Consider the following 24,259-nt stretch of genomic DNA (forward strand, 5'->3'; position numbering starts at 1 on the left):
CCTACAGGCTTTGAATAAACTAGTTCTGATTTTGAATACTCGAAGACACTTGGGTAGAAGTCCCCACGAGATAAATCATGGTCTTTTAAATAGTCCAGGCTTTCCTAGCAAGATAGTGCTGATTTGGATCTTCACTTAGATTAGTAATTATAGTCCATAGCTACAATTTTCTGACCAAAAGTTTAAAAAAAAACATTACTTATTATTCGTGATTTGCATTGCAAATATTCATAAATACGTGGTATTCAGAGCCATGTTTTCTACATCTGTGCTCTACAATTAGAAATTGATTTTATAGGATGGGGTGCTGAAAAAATTTTGTAACTTTTTGAGATCTTTAAAGAGAAAGTTAGAAGCCGTGAAATATGATGTTCACTTGGGTCAAATAAAGCCTATGGGCCTTTAAGGGGGAAAAAAATCCCTATTCCCTGTTAAACTGAATCTCAAGTGTGTTTCGTGTGGAATGCTTTACAAAATACATCTGTTTGCTTTGGATAATAAGTTGCTAGAGAGCCTACTGGGCATAAATAATTTTGTACTCAGATATCCCCAAATCATTCAGCAAACTTTCATCTGGTGTGCAAGACGTTATCCAAGTTAATAATCCTTAGGCAATCCTATGGCTTTAGTCAGTACGTTGTGCTTTTGTTATTATTATTTTTTTTTTTATCAGTTTGTAAGTCCTGGAGGATATCCATCAGCAACCGGGAAATATGTGTCTGAGTGAACATATCAGGATGCAGGTGTATAAGTTTCAAAAACTAAAATAAACCCATACAAAATCAGTGGCTTTGTAACCAAAAATTTGCCTGTTCACGCAAGTCATTCCAGACTTATTGATAAAAATTTAAAAAAGAGAAAACAGGCAAACTGTCCAGTAAGGGCTTGGCCACATAAGTCATAGTGTATTCTTTTTTTTTTTTTTTAATTTTTTTTTTTTTAACGTTTATTTATTTTTTTTTTGAGACAGAGACAGAGCATGAACGGGGAGGGTCAGAGAGAGGGAGACACAGAATCTGAAACAGGCTCCAGGCTCTGAGCTGTCAGCACAGAGCCCGACGCGGGGCTTGAACTCACAGACCGCGAGATCATGACCTGAGCCGAAGTCGGCCGCTTAACCGACTGAGCCACCCAGGCGCCCCATAGTGTATTCTTAAGGTGAAATACTCTGTGTATTTCTGTTGCCGTGTAACAACATTAGCACAAACTTAGTGGCGTGAAACAACACATATTCATTATCTTACAGTTTCTGTGAGTCAGAAGTCTTGGCATGGCTTGGCTGGGTCTTTTGCTTGGGATATAATAAGGCTACAGTCAAGTTGTCAGCAGTGTCTGCGGTGTCATCTGAGGCTTGACCGGGCAGGGATCTGCTTCCAAGCTTACTCAGGCTGTTGGCAGAATCCCAGCTCTAAGACTGAGAGCCCCAGATGCTTGCTGGCTGTCACCTGGAATTTCACCCTCGGCAAACAGTGTCCACCTGCAGTTCCTTGCCACATGGGACACCCACCATGGCCGTGCACTTCTTCAAAGCTAACAAGGGAGAGAGACCCCTGAAAGATGGATGCTATCAAGTTATGTAGCATCCTAACGTTCACGTACGAGTAACCTCATACACCCTGTCAATTTCACTGTGCTTTATGGATTAGAATCAAGTCCCAGATCCCGCACAAACTCAGAGGACGCATGGAGTGTGAACACCAAGGGATGGGGATAACGTGGGCTACGCTTAGGGTCTGTCCACCGCACTCAGCAACATTAAAATTATGTTTTGAAAAAAAAACATGAGATGTGGCAGATTTCTCCAAGCATGATACTAGGTTAAAAGAAAGACAAAACAGTAGTAAGAGCTGTTATGTTAAACATATGCACGAGTTTTATTAAGTATATACAAAAATTCAAGAGAAAGAAAATATACGTATACGTGCATACATAGCCAAGGCTCTTAACAACAGACATTGTTGATTACTGGGTTATAGGCATTGTTTCTTTGTATGTTTCGATGAATTCCACTTTACCTACAGTCAACATAAATTTCTCTTATAATTGGAAATAAAAAAAAGGGGTGCCTGGGTGGCTCATCTGGTTAAGTGTCAAACTTTGGCTCAGATCATGATCTCGTAGTTCATGAGTTCGAGCCCTGCATTTTTATTGTAATTAAAAAAAAGAAAGAAATATATTCTTTTTAAACTCATAATTTTGAGAATTCAAGATTAAGTTCATTTCATTACAAATTTCCCTTATTTTCATTATCAAAATAGGCCAAGATTTTTATTTAGTTTTTATTTTTTTTTATACTTATTTATTTTAGAGAGAGAGAGAAAGAGAGAGACAGCATGAGCAGGGAAAGGGCAGAGAGAGAGGGAGACACAGACTCTAAAGCAGGCTTCAGACTCTGAGCTCTCAGCCAAGCCTAATGCGGGGCTTCGAGCCAGGAACCACAAGATCATGACCTGAGCCCAAGTCAAACATTGAACAGACTGAGGCGCCCAGGAATCCCTAGGTTTCTATTTGTTTTTAAGAGTGTTCTTTTTTAGCTGGTGATAAAGTCAATGTACTTTTTTTTTTTTTTTTAATTTTTTTAAGTTTATTTGAGAGAGACAGAGGAAGAGAGCGCAAGCTGGGGAGGGACAGAGAGAGGGAGACACAGAATCCGGAGCAGGCTCCAGGCTCCAGGCTCCCAGCTGTCAGCACAGAGCCCGACACGGGGCTCGAACTCACGGATTGTGACATCATGACCTGAGCCGAAGTCGGACGCTCAACTGACTGAGCCACCCAGGTGCCCTTCAAGTACTTCTTTTAAGTGGAACACTTGCTTGATAGATGGAACGTGGTTTTTCCATCAACTGGAGCTGACTCCTTGTCAGATCTAGAAGCCTTTGTTTGTAGTTACCCTTTTTTTTTTTTTTAAAGAATTTTATGAATCAAATAATTTTGGGGGCACCGGGGTGGCTTCGTCGGTTAAGTGCCCAGCTTCCGCTCAGGTCAGGATCTCACAGTTTGTGAGTCCAAGTGCCACATCTTCCTGTCTGCTGTCACGGCAGAGCTCACTTCAGATCCTCTGTCCCCCACCTTTTCTCTCCCCCTCCCCCCACTCACATTCTGGCTCTCTCAAAAACAAGTATTTTACGAACTTTTCAAAAGAATGAAATAATTGTTTGAAACAATTAATTTCTTCAGTATGTGATCGTTTGCGGTTGCTGTTACTTCTTATTCCTTTGGGGGTTTCATCCTGAAAACAGTCATGCTGCCCGACACGGGCGGGATCATGGGTTCCTCAGGCTCTTGTGTGCGGGACATAAGGCTCGCTTTGGAGATGGTCCCGGCGGACTAGAACCCAGGTGCCTTTTGTTTAGTAGCTGCTCTCAGAAGTGATTAGTACTTTTTTGATAAGCTACTAACTTCAGCCAAACCAGAAAGCTCCTATACAAGCATGGCGTCCTCGGGAAAGAGGTATTTCAACACCCATGCTGTCTACAGTAGATTCTTATCATGTGTTAGTGGTTGGGATCAGCTAACTGATAGACATGTCCTTAGTGAATATCTTCAGTATTCTCAGTGACAGTGTGCGGGGGTTTTTTAAGGCCCTCTAGTTGCGAAGACAAAACAATATGTGATCTTATGAGATGATCGTCACAGAATCTCTATGAAAAGCTCACGAAACAAAACTGCTTTTTCTCTCCATTTTTCAAGTTAAATGTTCTAGTCCTTAAATCTCAAAATTATTGCTTTCTCTCCTGAACCATTAGAGTATTCATTCTGTGTACATGTCAGGAAAGTATACTTTGTTCCCCAAATCAAGATTTTGTAGAAGAAACAGTATTTTTTTTTAATGTTTATTTATTTTGAGAGGGGGTCTCCAGAGGTAGAAGGAGAGAGTCCCAAGCAGGCTGTCTCACAGCACAGAGCCCGACGTGGGGCTCGATCTCACGAACTATGAGATCATGACCTGAGGCAAAATCGAGAGTTGGACCTTTAACCAACTGAGCTACTCAGCTGACCCTGCAGAAGAAAGAATGTTAAGAAAAACAAAAAAATAAACAATAAAGAGAAATTCTTCTAATTTTATAAAAGTTTTTAAAAATGAACTCAAGAACTCTTTTTGTTGTTGCTGATGTTTTGGCTTTGAGATCTTAAATCAAGAGTTGTTACTTTCCCCCATAAGAACCTTATTAGAATGTCTGACCACAGTTCGTAGAAGACACGTTTGGTACCGTTCGGGAACTAACCCTTGTGTGTCAGAGCTTCCTGCCAAGTCTGGTTGTTCTTGGCAATAAAGCAAACAAAAAAGATCACTTGCGTGTGAATTCAGATTGAAGCTGGTGTCCCAAGTCCGTGGCCTACATTTTTAAGAGAAATCGTACAGGAACTAAAGCACCTCATTCATGGATCCGGAATTGTAGCATTTTCTTTTTAAACTGCAGACCGTTAGAAGAATTGCCCTAATCTATTTTCCTTATTTTCATGCAGTTCCAACTTTCTGAACTTTGTAAAAGCCACAGTACAGGATACTGAATTCCAGTTGCTCACATATTAACGTTAAAAGGAAATTATCTGTTTGGTTTAAATTAATTTTTCTGTATAATTTCCATCTTAATCATGTCTGACTCCTCCTCAAGTATTTACCCTTTTCATGTGGTTCACTAGTTCCGTCACTGAGTTTTATGAATTGGGGGGCTAAACGGTAATAGTTGGGTAATATATTGGAAACTAAGGGCCACTGTTTTTCCAGTCGACTAGCATGTGTCCATGCTTGGCACATGGTAGGCATTCAATAAATATTTGTTAAATAGATGTTGAAAAATGAATGAATGAGTGAATGAAATTACTACTTGTGTAGGTCAAAATTTCATATAATTCCACTCCACAGGGGTATTGGAGGAATTCACATGTCAGTTGGAAATTGTGTTGGCAACAGAAATGCTAGTAACATTGGCTTGAACAGTTAGGGTTTCATTTCTCACAACATGATAAGCATGGAATTTGGCAGCACGGGAGTGGGGCGTCTACCAATGTGTGTTTAATATTTTTGGTTGCGAGACTGTGTGCATTACTACTGGTTAAATGAGAAGGAGGTAGCATCTCCTTTTCTGAAAATCTTTTGAGTTGGTTCCTGCTACGTCTCAGAGGCTATTACTGCATATCATGGCCGTCCCTCGTAATGGAAGCTAGCAAATTAGGAGATTTTTGGTTGGACACATTTCCACTCCAAACAAAATCAGAGAATACTTACTGGCTGAGCACTTCGAATGTTTGCCAGCAGGTGAAATGCCCAATGGCTGCTACAGAATTACCACTGAGGAAATGGTACCTCTTATTCCTTATTCATCACCCAGTATTATTTCCTTCTTGCAACTCTCCCAGTCACCAAAACCAGAAGTCTACATTCTGAGATGGGTTCACCTCTTAACATTTTTGCCTCCCATCCATGAAATTCTGGGAAGCCAATGACATTTCTCAATTTAGCAAATATTGTCGATGTCTTTGCTTTTTCGTTTTAACGTTGCAAATTATTTCAGGTGTTCAATCTTGTCACTCTTTCCTCTTTTTTAGAAAAAGTTATTGTAGGGGCGCCTGGGTGGCTCAGTCGGTTAAGCGGCCGACTTCGGCTCAGGTCATGATCTCGCGGTCCTTGAGTTCGAGCCCCGCGTCGGGCTCTGTGCTGACAGCTCAGAGCCTGAAGCCTGTTTCCGATTCTGTGTCTCCCTCTCTCTCTGACCCTCCCCCATTCATGCTCTGTCTCTCTCTGTCTCAAAAATAAATAAATGTTAAAAAAAAATTAAAAAAAAAAGTTATTGTATCCTTATTTGAACACATGTTAAGATCCGGATGTGACAGTAGGTACTCAGGTACGTTGAATGTTGAGTAAGACGTGGCCTCTGTCATATGAGTATGGTAATCCTGTAATTCATTATCCAAACCGGACCCTTTGTCATTGAAAGAGGGAATTAAAATAATTATCCGGTGCTAACTGATCTGAACGGGAGTGAAACCAATACTCGGTCAAATCCGGAGGTAAGGTCGCCCTACTTAAGGAGTTCACAGTGTTTTGGGGGAGAGGCAGACATATAAATAATTATGATTCAGTGGGTTAAAATCATAATATTGGCATATATCAGGTACTACAGAAACACAAAGGAGGGAGTAAGTGATCCTCCCTTGGGCGATCAGCTTTCTCAGTCTAGACTTAACCTTTGTACAGGGCCAATTTCGGCCCTACTCTAGATGCACACATTTGCTTGGTTGCTGGTGTAGCCCTGGAGATAAATTGCACTAGTTTTGCAGAGGTGAATGCAGGTTTAGAAACCCTTCCCGCGGTGTTGGTCACGGCGCATGCGCACTGGCGAAATTAGCGCCCTGGGGCCTCTAGCTCATGCAGTCGTTACCCAAAACAGCCCAGAGACAAATAGATAAATATAAGGATATCGACGTTCCAAAGGGCAGACTTGGATCGGAGGGAATCAGTGAATGAGAAGGAGCCGTCGGATTTGTCCTTTGTCTTCCTTTCCTACAGACAGACTATCTTGAGACACAGTAGTGTGTAAGGCCTCTCTGAGAACCTCCGTCCCATTTGGGAAGTCGCCTGCACCTGTTCTAAGGGTAGACGGGGAACTGTTCGAACCCTCACACGATTTCCCTCCTTTTCTGTCTCACTCCCCACCCCGCTTTCCTTTTGTTCCGTTCCTCTGGGATTGCGTCAAAGCTGCCCGTCAGCCCACTAACTCCTCCTCACTTTTAACAATCTCTCCCGTGCCTCTTTCTCAGAGAGGACCTTTTACAAGCAGTGCAAGTGCTTGTGGTAAATGAATGCATTTTCTTTGCATAACTGAGATCTGGAACTACCTGTAGGCACCCTCCTGTGGAGACACCGAGACAGGATGTAGAAGTCTCAGAAAGATATAGATGTACATGGGGCGCCTGGGTGGCGCAGTCGGTTAAGCGTCCGACTTCAGCCAGGTCACGATCTCGCGGTCCGTGAGTTCGAGCCCCGCGTCGGGCTCTGGGCTGACGGCTCGGAGCCTGGAGCCTGTTTCCGATTCTGTGTCTCCCTCTCTCTCTGCCCCTCCCCCGTTCATGCTCTGTCTCTCTCTGTCCCAAAAATAAAAATAAAAAAAAAAAAAGTTGAAAAAAAGATATAGATGTACATGCAATGGCTGCACATCCAGGTGGGTCTGCTCTTCTCCTGTAGTTTTAGATTCTGCAAATAGGAGAGACCCCAACAGTGGGAAGAGAACTCTTGGGTCACCGCGTGCCATTCTGAAGTGTGGTCAGCTCTGGAAGAAGCAAATTCAGCAAGCACGCTTTGACTGTGGAAATGTTGATAACCAAGGCGGTTTCACGCCACCCCCTGCCCGTTCTGGGCCTGACGTTCTTGTTGTTCACAACAGACAGTAACACTGGCTAAAATGTACTTCAGAAATTGGTGATAATGTAGGGCAACAAGATTAGGAAAAGCAGATGTCTAGTGGCTATGCCAATTTAGTGACCATTTCTAAAACTTGTTTTACCCCTTTGGCAAAGATGTCATTAGTAGAAATAAATAGCAAAAATTCAATATAGACAGATGATACAAGGTGTATGCAATATTTCATTGCCTTATATAACATGAAGTGTATGCTATTTACATAACTTTAAATGAATTCTATTTATAAAAAACAGGACATGACCTTGAATCACAAGGAACGATTCCTTCTTTAATGTGTTGTTCCAAGCCCCTGTTAAATTTCTGACTCGTAAACCTATTTGCTTTTATATGAAATGTGAACATAGTTGCCCCAAAGCATTTTACAATTTTAATCAGGAACAGTATAATTGGTACAGTATAATCCTCCAAGAAATTTATATGTTACAGACTTAACACAGACAACATTTCTTATCAAATATTTGAGAAGCAGGGAGTTGGTTGATTTTTTAATGGAGCTAAGCTCTTTTCAGTAGCTTCCAAACTCATGACAACCTGTCTGAAAAAGGAGGAGAAAGAAAAACAGAGGAGAAATCTTAATGGAGAAAATCAGAAAATTACTTTGAAACTCTAGCTGAGTTTTTTTCTACTTTGAAAGTAGAAAAAAAGTGTTTGTACTTTGAAACACTAAGTGAAGAGACAAATATAGAAAAATAGGAGAAGGAAACTGGGTATTTGCTTTTAATTAAGACTGGATCTTCTTCTTTGTTACCTGGTGTATATTTTAGATTGGTCACATAGCTGAACTATTTTCCTGGTCTTGGGATCTATTTCATTGCTCGCAGCAAATTTCAGGGTGGTTTTAACGAGATGTATATATCTGATACTGGAGCATGTACATCTATATCTTTGTGAGACTTCTATATCCTGTCTCGGTGTCTCCACAGGAGGGTGCCTACAGGTAGTTCCAGATCTCATACTGGAGGGGTTAACAGCCTCCTAAATTAAATTCTCAAAAAAGAAAAAGGAGTCCTTTCAGGTAAAATTCCATCTCATTTAAGTGAAACAACTCACAGTTTTCCTTTTCTTAGTGAGAAATCTTTGCGTCCACAAGTTTCCAGTACTGTAGAGAAAAAGGTGATCAAAAAATTTACCTTCTTTGTGGTTTCTTCTCAATATCCTCTGCCAGAAATATTTCCATTTTTAGGTGTCACCTAGGATTTGCCCTAGGCTTGGGGTGTTCTTTTTTTCTTTAACAGTGGTTTACAAGCTGGAAATAACCAATTTGACATCTTTAATTTTCATAATGGGAAGGGCTTTTTTCCCCCACAGAGTATTTGGGAAACTGACCCCAAGAAAATGGGTGTGGCTTCCCTAAACAGAAATTAGAAGGCTTTGGGTCATCACTGATTGGGGGGAAAGAATGGATTTGAAGTTCTTCCTAGAGTTTTCAGTTTCCTTCTCAAGGACATAGACGAATCCCTGATACTTACGCGTTACCTGGCATATAAGGGATTCTTGGTAAATGCCATATGCCTGGCGCAGGATAGATACTCAGGAAATATTTATTGAACATATGTCCAATGAATAATAAAAGATGAGCAAACATTTAGTAAGTGAATGCCCACAGCTTATTTCTTGCCACCGTCTCCTAGAGATCCAGTCTCTTGATCAGGGAAAAGATTTTGCTAGGGAGGACATTTCATTCCTCCTGAAGCAGGGAGTCTTGGATGGTCTTATTGTTTAGCTGGTTCTTCTGTATACCTCCACGATATTCTGTCCTTGTCTTCATCAAAGCTTTTTAGCGTCTCTTGTCTTTGCCGGAATATACAGGGGGGAATAGCTTGGTACGGGGTATGGTACGTCTGACCTGGATGGTGTAGCGACTCCTCTCCCTTGAAGGCGATAGCCATATACTTTGAATCTGTTTTTCTCTCTTGGAAAATGTACATACTTTTTCCACTTAGCTGAAGACATCGTGATTGTATTTTGTAATTTATATAACTTCCTGTATTTTTCATAGAGGTGTCACATGTTCAGTGGTACCGTTTGGTGAGTGGATACGGAATGAAGAGGAGGCGTGGGATTGAATTCACTCTGTGAATCCCCATTTCTAGAATTGCTTCAGGGTGGTTTTTATCTTTTGAATATCTAAAAACCTGTAACAAATTAAGTGCCCATTAAATATTTGTTGGATTACTCTTAAAAAAAAAAACAGATTGAAAAGATTTAAAGAACAGACTTTTTTTTTTAATTGAGGACAAAGCCATGTGACTTTGGCCACATTTTCCTACACATTTGTCTTTGTGAATGAAACCCGTGGGATAATTGCCCAGCATTCTCCTTAGTTTTATCTGTGAAGACAGAGCCACAGTCCTCAGGAATATTATAGTGGTTATTAGTATTTACTTAAGTATTTATTTCCACTAAGTGTGATATAGATGAAGATAGTGGAAATGGACATAATTTTGGTTGGTAAAGAGGCAACCGATTCCACTTTCATTTCTCATGCCACCGAACTAGCCTATTTTTTTGGAGCCCTCCTACATCTCTCACTGTGAAAATTTTAGTAGTCTGCTTGTCAAGGTCAGGTTAAAAGACACTGCTAGGTTTTTATGCAGGCTAAAAAAAATCGTGGTCATGATGAAACACCGATGTATTTTTCCACCATGAGTGGAAAAGTGAATGCAAAAACAGAGAAATTAAGTAACTAACATGATGAAAGTGGGGGAAACATGAAAAACACCAGATTGGAAAAAAATAGTTGAGCTGATGTTTTCAGTTCCCTTAACAACCAAGAAGGCAAGTTGATGAATGGTGCAGATTGCAGGCAATTCAGTGGCCACCTGAATGGATATAAGCAGATTATAATCATCTGACAAATTGTGGTCCAAACGAACGTTTGGCTTGCAAAATGGGAACAAGAGACATTAGACACCCTCGTTGAACCAAAGCACCCATTAACCTCAAATTAGACACGTAGAGAAAACAGGTTTAAAAACCTCCACGACACAATCTGGTTAAAATATAGTACTGATCTCCTGCCTCATCAGAAAATAAATTAAGAATAGAAATTGACTTGTAAATCAGAAGCCCCAGGCAGGAAAATACAGATTCTCATCAAATCGTTGCCCTCTTTCCCAGAAACAGGCGCAGGATTGCACTTACATTTCTGGATCGCTATTTGTATATGCTGTGGTAGTTGTTGATTTTGCTCTATTTTTATATTAGCAACCATTCATCAGAAGCTAAGGAGGCCTATTAATCATTTTCTCTGACTGCGAAGCTGCATCACGTATCAGTTGTCGTCTTGAAATAAAAATAAGATAAATGATTTGACATGAATCGTGGCCCGATGAACCAAGAACAAAGATTGGACATGTGGTAGATCTAATAACGCCTGCCTTATGTCTAAAATGCACATTTACCAGACTCTTCTGATTTGCCGTTTCCTTCATATTGGCATTCTAAAAGAACTACGGATTACTGAATGGGGAAGTTAACTCCAAATTAAATTGCATATTGCTTGTAAAACAAGAATAAAAGTGCCGGCTAACAGTAACGCTATTCTTTTTACAGTGTTTTAGTCTTTCATGAAGGAAGTACCCACTCTTGCCTGTACAGAGTACGTCAGAGTTATTATTGATCTTATGTGTGAGGCCGGCTTCTCTGCACGGTTACTCAGCACTGTGGGCTGAACGATGCATTTGACTGAGTGACCAAGGACTTTTAGTAAAAAAACCACGGTTTTGTCTGGGTAAGCCCAGAAAAGAACATGTTGCTATAAATACCTTTCAGAAGAAGGATTATTTACCCACTAAGGGTTTATTGTAATCGAATGGGCAATAAAAAATGATTGGGAGACCTTTAAAAATGTGAAAGTAAAACATAATGAAATAGCTAATTTACAGTGTCTAACACAAGAGGCAACATTTTTCATCCTGATTTGTGCAGAGGGCTAAACAGTTGCCCAATGAAACTATGACTTTCTCGAGCACCAACCTGGGTCACTGAGGGATAAACCAGAGTTGTCATTTTCTCATTCCCTTGATATTTTAGCACATGGCTGGTAAGTACATTTGCCACCATGTCATGCTTCTGTACCCACACACCGTTAATGATATTGCTAGGAGATTGTGACCTTGTTTCTCACTTAGCCCAACTGCCTCCGCATTTTTCCCCAAACACTCCTCCACTTGAAGCAGAATCAGCATAGGCTTGAGGGATCAACCCCTGGTCGTAGATTGTGATCTAGAGCAACAACTTTTTATGCCTCCATTTTTTTTGCATCTGGTACAAGATTAAGACAGGTTGTGATGAAATAAAAATACCACATGCAAAATGCACATATTCGGGATTTGGTGAAGAACTCAGAGCCTACTCTTTGTGTCTCAGGTATAAAGGATTTTTTGTTGTCTTTGAGAGAGAGAGTGAGAGTCAGGATGAGGGGCAGAGAGAGGGGAAGAGAGAATCCCAAGCAGGCTTCATGCTTAGCACAGAACTCTACACAGGCTTGACATGGGGCTCGATCCCATGACCCTGGGATCATGACCTGAACTGAAATCAAGAGTCGGATGCTCAACCAACTGAACCCACAGGTACCTCTAAAAGTTTTTTTTTTATATTTATTTTTGAGAGAGAGACAGAGCATGAACCAAGGAGGGGGAGAGAGACAGAGAGGGAGACACAGAATCTGAAGCAGGCTCCAGGCTCTGAGCTGTCAGCACAGAGCCCGACTCAGGGCTTGAACTCATGAACTGTGAGATCATGACCTGAGTCGAATTCGGATGCTTAACCAACTGAGCCACCCAGGTGCCCCTACAGGGTTTTAATATAACAGTTGGAGGCTTACATTGGAAGAACCCGAGAAGGAAAGATCAGAAGAATGATCTCTGATATCAGCCTGAAGTTATAAAGCTGTTGGTTCTCAATAACTCCCTGCTAAGCTGCTGTGAATGTCATCACTGTCCATATTTCTGGTTGCCAGTGTTTCAGGAGAACCATGCCCATCCTTCCATCTCCCACTTGCTTGTTCTCATGTAAAAACAACTAAGTTGGAATCATGGAGGGAAGGGAATTCTGGGAAATGTAGTTTCTCCTCTGTGATGCAGAGAGCTTGCAAGGTGTAATAATGCTTCTGAAATAAGGATGGCCTATAGTTAGACATTTTACCTCTCACAAAATAGGTACTCTGGAGGCATTTGAGTAGGAAGATCTGTGTGGTACAAAAGGCACTGAAGTTAGAGTCAAAGAGGTCTCTGTTACTATGTTGATTTTACTACTCACTACCTCAATAGCTTTGAACTACTGGCCTTAATTTTGTAAGTTTCAGTTTTTTCCATAGGTTACACTGTTAGGAGGATTCAATGAGATAATGTATGGGATGCAGCTTGGTTTTGCTGTGTAAACACTGTCTATTGCTTTTCCCGATAGTTGGCGATATCACAGTACATAAAATCACATTTCCAAAGGCTACTCAAATATTTTTTTAGTTTACATTCCTATTAAGAAACACTTCAGAGGTGCCTGGGTGGCTCAGTCGGTTGGGCGTCTGACTTCAGCTCAGGTCATGTTCTCATGGTTTGTGGTTCGGGCCCCACGTCGGGCTCTGCTGACAGCTCAGAGCCTGGAGCCTGCTTCCGATTCTGTGTCTCCCTCTCTCTGGCCCTCTCCCGCTCACACTCTGTCTCACTCTCTCTGTCAAAAATAAAGTTTAAAAAAATTTTTTTTAATTTAAAAAAAAGAAACACTTCAGAAAGTATTTAGTTGCTAGTGGCACTGCTCCCATGTTCTTTTTCTTTCATCCCTTCTTTTATTCCACAAGCATTAGCTCAATGTCTTTATGAGGCTTACATCTAAGAGGATATAGTTTCCTGTGGCGGCAAATAAAAGAAGGTCTGTTTCAAATAGATTTGTCACCTTCTCTCTGACCTCTAACTTCTGAAAAGTCAGTATTTGAGCAGAGGCTTGAATGAAAGTGAGAGACAAAAGCCAAGAGAAAATTTAAGGGGATGCATTTCCAAACAAGGAGAAGAGCAAGTGTAGAGACCTTGAGGGAGTGTGAACATGGGGTGTTTGCAGCATAGCACCCAGAAATGTGAAATATTCAGGATTTTTTACTGGAGATATTTATACTCTCTATGGATAATACATAAATAAGTATATATTTTTGTAATTTATTTCTTCTTATTATCATTTCTTATCTTACTCTTACAACTTAGAGCTTAGTTTTACATTTTAAAAGTAGTTGTCATTTCAGCTGTAACTAATTAAATTTACTGATGCATTTTTAATCAGTTTCTCTTTAACATTATTTTATATCCATTAATTTTTCACTTTATTTTTCTTCTTGCTAAAATACATGCTTTATACTCTCTTAAGTTCGCTGTTGTTCTTGTTATTATTATTATTCTTTCTATTTTTCTTAAGTGATAGGTTAGCTGGGTATAAAATTTTAGGTTACTAGTTACTTTCTCTCCGCACTTTGAAGATAGTATTAAATATTATTAGATGGTCTTCTAGCCTCAACTGTTGCTGCCTGAAGATTTGCCCAGCCTTAGAATTATTCCTAGTACATATGCAGTCTTTTCTCTTTGGTAGATTAAGATTTTTCTTTTTTCCTTTATATTCTGCAGTTTTGCAATGTGTTTCTAGATGTGGAATTTATTTTTATGTATCTTTTTTTGGCATTCAGAATACGTTTGTAGTATAAAGATTTATGGATTTCTTCAGTTATTCGGCTATTTATCTTCAAATATTGTTCATCTGTAATTCCTTCCCTTTTTTTTTTTTTTTTTTTTTTTTTTTAAAGAAATCAGTTTGGAATTACATTAGAGTCTCTCAGATTATCCTCTGGCTCTTACCTTCTCTTCATTTTCTTTCTTTCTCTGTAATGCACTTGAAGTGAATTCATCAGTTCTTAAAATTGTCTAGTTCTGCCTTGGTGATTATTTCAGCAGTTATACAGTTTATTGAGACTTTTCTGTTCATTTTTTTCATTCCTAAAGTTTCTAATAAGCTTTTTACATACCCACTTTTTTCATTCTTTATTTTTCCACATTTTATTTTATAATCTCTTCTGCACATCGCAAAAGATGAACCGAACATTTTAAGTCATTTTAATGACTGCCAACCAAGCTTCTACCAGATTAATTGTTTATAATGAACCATTGTTTTAGCTGTTGGTTTTCTTGGTTGTCAACAGGGATTTTCTTTGGCCTCTTTTCGTGATGTGTTTGGAGAGAGTCCTTACTTCAAATTCACTCTAGATATTAAGGTTGGCTTCTGCCTGCCATCTCTATTTCTAGACCTGTTACCCTTGATGGAGCCACAATTCTGGCCAACCTGTCCCAGAACCCAGAGATCATGGAGTTTCAGCCTTACTGCTCCTTTGTATTTCTCTAATTTGAGTACATGGAAATGTTTATATTGTTTTTTGAGGTGACTGATTTCTAAATGATTTTATCTGTCATTGATTTTTTTGGAAAAGAGGTTTTGTGTTTAAGTGTGAACTTACAGAGCCATCTTAATGAGACATCTTACTGAAACTTATTTAAATGTCTCACGTTTCCAAAATTCATCTTCTTTCTTTAGAGATTTTAATAATTCACAGTCTTTGGTTTCCTGTTGAATATATATACTGAGCTACACATATTCTGGGACAGTCTTGTTTTTAACTCCTTATTCCATTGAAGAATTCACATGTAGTAACTAAATTTGTTTATTAATATCGTTCTTTTTGTTACCCCAAAGATTTTAAATGTAATTTAAATGTGATTTAAGTTGCATTTCTTTCTTAGAATTTTTTAAATTAATTCAGAAATTAGCATGATTTTGTGAACTAGAATGATTAGATGGAGAGTATAGGGTTTTTTTGGTTCTGTAAAAATAACTTTATTTAAAATCCAAACTCACACTACACAGCACTCATGCCCCAGACAATTGTTTTCTCATTGGTCACTCAAGTTTCAGCCCTTTCCACACCAAAATAACCCGTTAAGTTGAAAATGGGAGCGTCCCAATCCAGTGAGTGCATTGAAGTCTGCTGATCTTCCACTTCACCAGTACTGAAGCGTTCACCACTGTGAATCATGTGACAAACCAAACACCGCTCACTGGTAATAACTGAATTTGAAAACCTTTTTAGAAAAAAAGATTTATTTTCATTGCAACCCAAGAATTGTACATACTAAAATCGGGAAACGTGATGAGAGATTATTTGGGACCTCTTGGTTATTCTCATTTCAGTGCCCTGAAAAAGCAGGTACGTATGGGGGCACCTGGGTGGCTCAGTTGGTTAAGTGTCCAACTGCAGCTTAGGACATGTCTCACGGTTTGTGGGTTTGAACCCAACGTCAGGCTCTGTGCCAACAGCTCTGAGCCTGGAGCCTGCTTCAGATTCTGAGTCTCCCTCTCTCTCTCTCTCTCTGTCTCTCTCCCACTCTCACTGTCTCTCTATCTCAAAAATAAACAAACATTGAAAAAAAAATTTTAAAGAAGCAGGCACATATGAACACCTTTAATTTGTGTGAGTAAAGATGTCTACCTCATTTGGAGCAAGTCATCTGCTGCTTTTGGAATTTTTTTAGGGTTTTTTTTGTTTTTTGTTTTTTGTTTTTTTTTTTTATCTGTCCTAAATCATTTAGGCCATTCACAATTTTAAAAATGTAAAAGGTTTTCAAGACATGTATGTATGTCATTTGAGGTAAAAAAAAAAATGCCATATCATTAGTTGAATGTGTAGCAAACTTTGACAGGCAAATGCATCAATATAAAGGGAGGGATGATTAGTTCCTTTAAAAAAAATGTTTGTTTATTTTTGAGAGAGAGACAGAGACAGAGACAGAATCCCAAGCAGGCTCAGCACTGACAGATACAGGGCTTGAACTCACAAACCATGAGATGGTGACCTGAACTGAAACCAAGAGTCAGACCAACTGAGCCACCCATGTGCCCCTGATGTGTAATTTTAAAAACGTCTTTTGTTTGTGAAGTTGCTCACAATCGTGATAAACAGAACTGTAAGATCTTAATAAGAAGGAATCAGGGAGTATTACCTTGAATTTCTTGTGATGAACCTGCATCCCAGCCAGAACTTTTGCCTTCATTCTTCAGTGTGTAAAATTAAGTATTTCCCCTTTTGAATACATATTTCTGAGTGATCGTGGCCCAGGCTTTATGGTGGAAAAACCTAGCTCAGTGTCTCAGATTAAGGAAAGTGTATAGGATTTTTAGTTTTTTCATACCGAATTGGCTCGAGTGTCTTAAATGTTTAATGAGCGTAAAGTCTGAGGTAGAACAGAGCTTTGAGGAATCTCGTAGTGTATGTCCACTGACCGTTAGTGACGGTCCATCATTTGTAGACCAGGGGATCCTCATCACTGGACTCAGTGGACCATAGGAAACTGCCCGGCCGATAGCATTTCTGTTATCTCTTTTAATAAAAACTTAATTTCCTTTCTTCCTTCTTACGCCATCAGATACCGGCCCCTTATTCATTTTCCTGACAGCTGCCGGCCGGCTCGTGAGCACCCAAGACTGGCCTTGCCGATTCCCACGATTTCTTCTTCCCACCTCCCCATCCTCCTTTCCTGGCCAAGCCATGGGAGAATGTGAGTCTGGGGCTGTTCCCTGGCAGGGCCTGCCGAGTTTCCATAAACATATCCCAGCTTGGCACAAAGAAGAAGCTGAGGGAGCAGCCACAGCATGTACAGCCAAAAAGCACTTGTGGAAATCCGAGGAATGTGAACCAAAAGAATTGCCCCGAGTCCCCACACACTTTTCTCCCAGAACACTTAGCACACTGTGTGGCTGGACAAACGGCTCTTTCAGCTGCGTGGGGCTTTCAGCCTGTGGTTTGAAGCCTGACAGGATGTGGCAGTCCTGACTCTGGATAATGTAGTACGATGCAACAAAATGCATCAAATTAGAAAATGGAAACTTTTCTTTCCCCGAACTGTAATTTAGCTGTCACTTGGCTTTAAAGCAGCTGAAAACAATTTTTTGAAAGTGAATGTTTATTTCCTGAAGTTTTGTGAATAATTATAGGCCTATTCTCTCCATGTTCCATATTCCACCGCCTTTCCCATAACTGTCTGAGTGGCGGGTCCCAGCATAGGCATATGGCGGTCCTTTGCCTTAAGAGGCCGCCATCGAACGCGTGGCCCCTTTGATCTGTGACTTGTGACGTGCTTTACCTACAACTCTCTCATCAGACTAACACATTCTGTCAGTGTGTGTGTGTGTGTGTGTGTGTTTCCAAGTTCATTTTCTCAGTGCCGTGAGAAAGATCTACAGGGAAAATTGCTGATTTTACATCTGTCTTACCACAGGAAGAGAAGGGCAATATAATGAATTTTTTATGAGCCATGTTGCCTAGTGTTCACTGAGAAACCTTTGCCTTTCTAGGGGAAGCTTTTGACCCCACGTGGTGAGGGGGTTTGTAACCTGATGCTATTGTTAGAATACTTATAGTCTAAGGTTTTCCTGTCAGCACCCAAGTTAGCTCAGTTAAGGTTATATATTTTGAAATTCTTGTGCCTCGTCCTCTTAAAATACGTGCTCTGCAAAATTAGGTGGCTGAAGGCCAATGAGTTCGTCATAAAACAGCTTTTATGTCGCCACGAGTAAAGACTTTCATGTATATGTTTGTATCGAGTTTTGCAGAGTCAGGTGATATATACATTTAATGGAATTATTGATGGCGCATTTATCGGGATTTCCTGATACAGAATTGAGTATTATTTCTGTTGAATATTAAATTAGTATTTGGAAATAACTATTATAATTAAGAAGATAATTCATACCTTGGCATTGTATGGCATTTTAGGTAAGTATATTTTACCGGGGTCTTTAATATAATCTGTTTTCACTACCACTTTTCAGGGAAAATGTTGTTACTATTTTAATTTTCCAGAGGGGGAATCTACAATGCAGAGAAATTTCAGAGGTCTTAGACTGAGGAGATTTTCAGGGTGCTTCTCTTAAAATACTAGGTTGGCGCCCCAGCAGACACCTTTGGCATATCACCAAATCTTGCATATGACTCCTCGTGTTGTTTTTATGAAAAAGTGATGGTAGTTTTGTGTGTTTTGTTTTGTTTTGTTTTGTTTTGTTTTGTTTTGTTTTGCTTTGGCATCCCAGGACAGTAAAGATTTGTTGCTCTATCACGTGTTATTTAGGAACATTTTCTACAGCTCCTAATTATTTAAAGATAAATTTGGGTTCAGACTTCCTGTGCTGTAGAGATAGAACTATTGACAAAGAGAAGGGGTTGGTTGGTTCAACTCTGGAGGATTACAGGTACTTAAAATTGGCATAACTGTATACTGGCTTCAGTTGAACACTACCACCTTGACCTGGTGAAGTGAACATGTACGTTTTAGAAAATCACTCTTGGGGGGCACCTGGATGGCTCAGTCAGTTAAGTGTCCGACTCTGGCTCAGGTCACGATCTCGAGGTTCGTGGGTTCGAGCCCCGCGTCGGGCTCTGTGCTGATGGCTCAGAGCCTGGAGCCTGCTTCGGATTCTGTGTCTCCCTTTTCTCTCTGCCTCCCCCCTGCTCACACTGTCTTTCTCTCTCTCTCTCCAAACTAAATAAACATAAGAAAAAAATAGAAAATCATTCTTGGGAAAAGGCATCCCTAACTTTTATTTCCATAACTGTGAAACAGGAGCAGTGTTTTACTTTGACTCATTCATTTTACTGTTGTATCAGTGAAATTGATCCCGTGGTAATACACTGGCATCCAAAACATACATGTTGTAGATGTATAACCTATATACATGCACATATATGTGTACACACACACACACACACACACACACGTACATACTTACAGGAAAATCTGATCTCTCTGCAAGTAAGATACTGGTACACAATTAGGAAAGCAGACTTTTGACCTTTGCTCAAGAACACCCGTAAAGGAGTGATGGATGGTGGTTTTTCATCCAAGTTACTCTCATAAGACCTACCACTTACATTTTCAGGGAAGTATCTTTCTATGATGCTTCATTTTATAGTACCCATTGCTTTGGAGAAAATGCAATTTGGAGAGTGGAGGGTCGGTTAAGACGTAGATTTTTCTCTTTAACAGTTATTCACAATACAAGTAGAAGGTGATGAAATCCGATCTACGAGCTGTCTCTCCTCATCAGAACCTGGATGATTTCACACAAATTAGTGTGGACACCGAGCTGTCATATACTGTCGAACTACTTTGCAGTCAGAGAGTGGGTTGCTCTTGGCCACTCTGGTTTAACACCATAACCGTGCTCTAGCTCACATCTTAGATCCAGACTTCAGACTTGTGTATCTAATTCCTTACGTGATGTCTGTTTAGATATATATTAGAAGTTTTTAATTTAACATGCCCCGAATGGAGCTGCAAACCTTTCCTCTGCTATTGGTTCTACCTGAGGGGTCCCCTTTGTTAGTTACATGGAGCCTGCAGCCTTCCATCTGCTCCAGCCAAAATTCTTGATGTTAATCCTTGTCTCCTTCCTTTTCTCCAACCCCAAGTGTATCTATCAGAGCATTTTCCTTTTTTTTTTTTTTTTTTTTTAAGTAGGCTTCATGCCCATTGCAGAGCCCAAATGTGGGCTTAAGCTCATGACTGTGAGATCAAGACCTGACCTGAGATCAACAGTTGGACGCTTAACCAACTGAGCCACACATTTGCTTGATGCTGCTTTCCAGAATATTCTTAGAATATCTAGAATCTAAACTCTAAACCTACGATCTAAGTGGCATTCCACTGTCACCAGGGTTCAAGCCACTCCCGTCTCTCAACTTTATAATTACAGTAGCCTGTTCTTTTGTCTCCCTGCTTTGATTTTTGCCTCACATAAATAAAGCAGGGTGAATCTTTTAGAATGAGAGTCACACTTTGTATTCCTCTGCTCAGAACCTTGCATTAGCATTGGCTTTCCATTTCACCTGACTAAAACTTCATTTCTTGGCTTAAAATTTCATTTCTTTAATTACCTAACAAACCCACATGGTGATGTACCACCCACCTGGGCACCCATGCACGCACACACCCCTAATCAGTTCTCTCTGCTCTGCCTCTACTCTTTTCCCTCTTGCTGACTCTGCTCTAGCCACACTGGCCTTGGCCTTGACATCTCAGACTTGAGTATGCTTCGGGGGCTTTGCACTGATTGCCATCTCTGCCTAGGACACACTGACACCAGCCTGTCACGTGTCTTTACCAGAGACCTGACATCTCCTGCCACTGACTCTCTCTGGTACCGTTGACCCTGTTTTTTCTCATTTCTCCTCCATAGTCTTCTGTTACATCTTGTAATGATTTATTATGTTTGTGGCGTCCTGTGTGCATCACTGTGCTTCAGAGCGAGCTTCCCAGGAGGGGGAGTCGTGCTGTAAATTGCGCACTGATACGTTCTAAGCATCTAGGGTGGTGTCTGCGCATAGTAGGCACCAAACAAATGCTAGTTAAATGAAGAAGGAATAAAAACAAGCCTGGCTGGCTGAGTCATTTAAGCATCCCACTTCAGCTCAGGTCACGCTCTCACGGTTTGTGGGTTCGGGTCCCGCATCGGGCTCTGTCCTGACAGCGTGGAGCCTGCTTCAGATCGTCAGTCTCTGTCTCTGTCTCCCTCTCCCTTGATCACCCTCTTCCTCTTTCTCTCTCTGTCAAAAATAAATACACATTCAAAAAAAGTTTGGGCCTGTATTACTGGCAGTTTGGAAATTCCTGGCCAGTACGTTCTGTCACTATTTTGGTGACTATTTTTCACACTCCTCCTTACCCCCTGGCCGACATTAATTGTTCAGTAGATATGTGAATGCTGGTTCACAACTACACCTTTTACAGTGTGCCATATGGCGGAGATGTAAATTATGACAGGGTCCCTAGTCTTAAAGACGGACAGGCAGTTGACAGTCACAAACAAAGCGGAACATGCACTGTACCGTGCGGTGCGAAATTTTAATTTCTGTAAGGCTTCAAAGGCACATGGCATCGGTAATGGTTGGAATAATTCTGCAAGGCTCCCTGAACAGAAAAGGATTTTAAAGTTGGATCACACGGTACCTTATATAGTTGTTTTTATAAGGCTGTGTCACGTATTATATTTATTTACTTTGTTGTTTCATGCAACTTGAGTTTTTCATAAGAGGAAACTGGCTGGCAAGGGCCTCTAACCAGAAAGGAAGGCTTGTCAACAGATTGCACATTCTGCTAAAGTTACTGACTTCAGTAATAAGCTGTGGGGGAGAAGCAGAAGGGTGTATGTGATTTTCATTTGGGTACGAAATCAACCAGATCGAAAGTCAGGCATATTGTATGGCAAGGGGTATAGGAACCTTAGGCATGTCAAGTGTTCCTTGGAGGGAAGCAGCTTCATCAGGCAAGCACAAAAGCCACATAATCACCATATTCGTGACTTTGAGTTCATCTCTGCTGGTATCGATTGGCAAGCACTTTCAAAGGGAAAGTAGTGAATGTCACTCTCAGAGAAAAGCTTAAATATATTAGCTAGTTAATTGAAAGGCTTCAACGCACACCAGGCTTCAGGCAACCCACGAACAAAACTGGTTGAAATGTATCAAAGGTGGAAATAGAAGCGAGTCAAGATCATCCCCCAATGCCTCTGTTTTAGCACTTTTGCCTTTTAAGTATTCCACCCTGTTTTTTGCAACTCTTGTCTAGTGCGTACGTTTATGAACATTGCTGGAGTTCACTGTGCTTTAATCATAGAACCATTTGGAGCAAGAAAACGTGCCTCGAGAATAGCTGCCCTGTAGTCTTCATGAGAATGCAACCGTGAGAAATGGCTCGACTCAACCCTGCTGTATACTGGTGGGAATCACATGCTGCAATTTACGGTTTCCTGGCTAGTTAACCTGAATTTAAGTAGCTGGGTGACTCGGTGACCCACCCGAACCAAATGGCTATAATTTATTAACATCATAAAGATAGAAAGTAACTATGGACTTGATAGAATAGTAAAGATGCTTCTTGGCCGGGGCATAGAATACATGTCCCTTCATTTATTTATTCACTCAACTAATTTTTATTCAGGCCTTTCTTCTGCAACAAATGATTTGATAAATGGGGATGGGAAAAACATGAGAAAGTTCAAAGAAAGGATGAAGAATTAAACATCCTGTGGCTTAATGCGGGGAGTGTTAATGTTGTGAACAGAAGGGTGTCTTAAAGGTACAGTGAAGAGCCCAGAGAGGAAAGAGGGAGTCTGGATTCGGGGCAGGAAACGGAAAAGGCCAGGCTAGGGATGTAGCCCGGAGGGGAGAGGGAAGGAGGCATCAAACATAAATAGGCCATAGTCACGATTGCCAGAGAACAAGGTGGAATTCGTTTCTGCAAACTAGTAAGAACAGAAGCCCAGTTCCAGGATCTGGCAGGGATTATGGAGGCAGCAGATAAGGGCTGCTTATTTGAGCAGATCAGCAGCAAAAGGGAAAAAAAAAAATTACAGCAGTTATCTAGAGAGGGCAGCTGGGTCAAGAGAACATTTTCTAGGAGAAAAGAGAACTATACGTGTTTGTAGGCACAGGGTAACAGCTGTGGGCCAGGTTGAAGATGCCTGAGAAGGCAGGCAGACGGGCAGAAATTGAGAATTAGGGTCTTAATGGGACCGGAACGAGAGGACCAGAGTGGCACAGAAAGGGGCTCTGAGCGGGGTGCTGGCTGGCTGAGTTAGTAGAGCATGTGACTTTGATCTCACGGTTGTGAGTTCAAGCCCCACTTTGGGCGTGGAGCTTACTTTAAAAAATAGATGAGGGGCCCCTTTAAGTTTGCTAAGCATCCAAGTCTTGATTTTGGCTCAGGTTACAATCTCATGGTTCGTGGGATTGAGCCCTGTGTCAGGCTCCGTGCTGGCAGGGTGGAGCCTACTTGAGATTCTCTGTCCCTCCGTCACTGCCCGTCCCTTGCTTGCACACACGTTCTCTCTCTCTGTCCCTCAAAAAAATAAAAAATTTAAATTTAAAAATTTTTTATAAAGAGGCTCTGAGCTTCAGGGGAGGAGAGGACTTGTTTCGTAAGATGGAGACAAGGATAGGAAGTGAGAAAGTCCTATCCCTGAGTCTCTGTAACTCAGTGCACCTGCAGATGAAGAGCTGATCTCACCAGTGATAAAAATGCTAACAGCAGGGGCGCCTGGGTGGCGCAGTCGGTTAAGCGTCCGACTTCAGCCAGGTCACGATCTCACGGTCCGTGAGTTCCAGCCCCGCGTCAGGCTCTGGGCTGATGGCTTGGAGCCTGGAGCCTGTTTCCGATTCTGTGTCTCCCTCTCTCTCTGCCCCTCCCCCGTTCATGCTCTGTCTCTCTCTGTCCCAAAAATAAATAAAAAACGTTGAAAAAAAATTAAAAAAAAAAAATGCTAACAGCAGTATCTCAGGGGGATAATAACTCTCTTCTATTTTATTACCACTGTGTCATGACAACAAAAGCATCTTCTTAAGCCCATCCATAATTAAAATATATTTTTTCTTCCTTAGTTTGATTTCCACTGAATTTCTTTAAAAAAATTTTTTTTTAATGTTTATTTGAGACAATGCGAGAGACAGAGTGCAAGCAGTGGAGGGGCAGACAGAGAGAGACACAGAATCCAAAGCGGGCTCCAGGCTCCGAGCTGTCAGCACAGAGTCTAACACGGGGCTCGAACTCATGAACCCTGGAGGTCATGACCTGAGCTGACGTCGGTCGCTTAACCGACTGAGCCGCTCAGGTGCCCCGATTGCCACTGCATTTCTAATTCTCATTTTTACCGAAATTTGCTCTCATCAACTGCCTTATTCTTCCTCTTCAGTTTTATCTGTTTGCCCAGCCAGCCGCCTCAGTCTTCCACATGCTGAGTTACCTCTCCCAGAGT

At 40.9% G+C, this 24,259-nt stretch overlaps 1 protein-coding gene and 1 long non-coding RNA gene across 2 annotated transcripts in view; one reads left to right on the top strand and one right to left on the bottom strand.

The window, feature by feature from the left end:
* Window positions 1-24,259, top strand: part of LOC131519804 (uncharacterized) — a 188,347-nt gene that overhangs the window by 114,258 nt on the left and 49,830 nt on the right. The gene's annotated exons all lie outside the window — the stretch shown is intronic.
* On the bottom strand, window positions 8,949-12,453 carry LOC131516552 (uncharacterized). The gene is made up of 2 exons (XR_009264147.1): window positions 12,252-12,453; window positions 8,949-9,558 (listed from the first exon to the last, which is right to left on the bottom strand). It is a non-coding gene; the product is annotated as an uncharacterized LOC131516552 (long non-coding RNA).

Source organism: Neofelis nebulosa, chromosome 1, assembly GCF_028018385.1.
Source record: "Neofelis nebulosa isolate mNeoNeb1 chromosome 1, mNeoNeb1.pri, whole genome shotgun sequence".
Classification (NCBI taxonomy): Eukaryota; Metazoa; Chordata; class Mammalia; order Carnivora; family Felidae; genus Neofelis; species Neofelis nebulosa.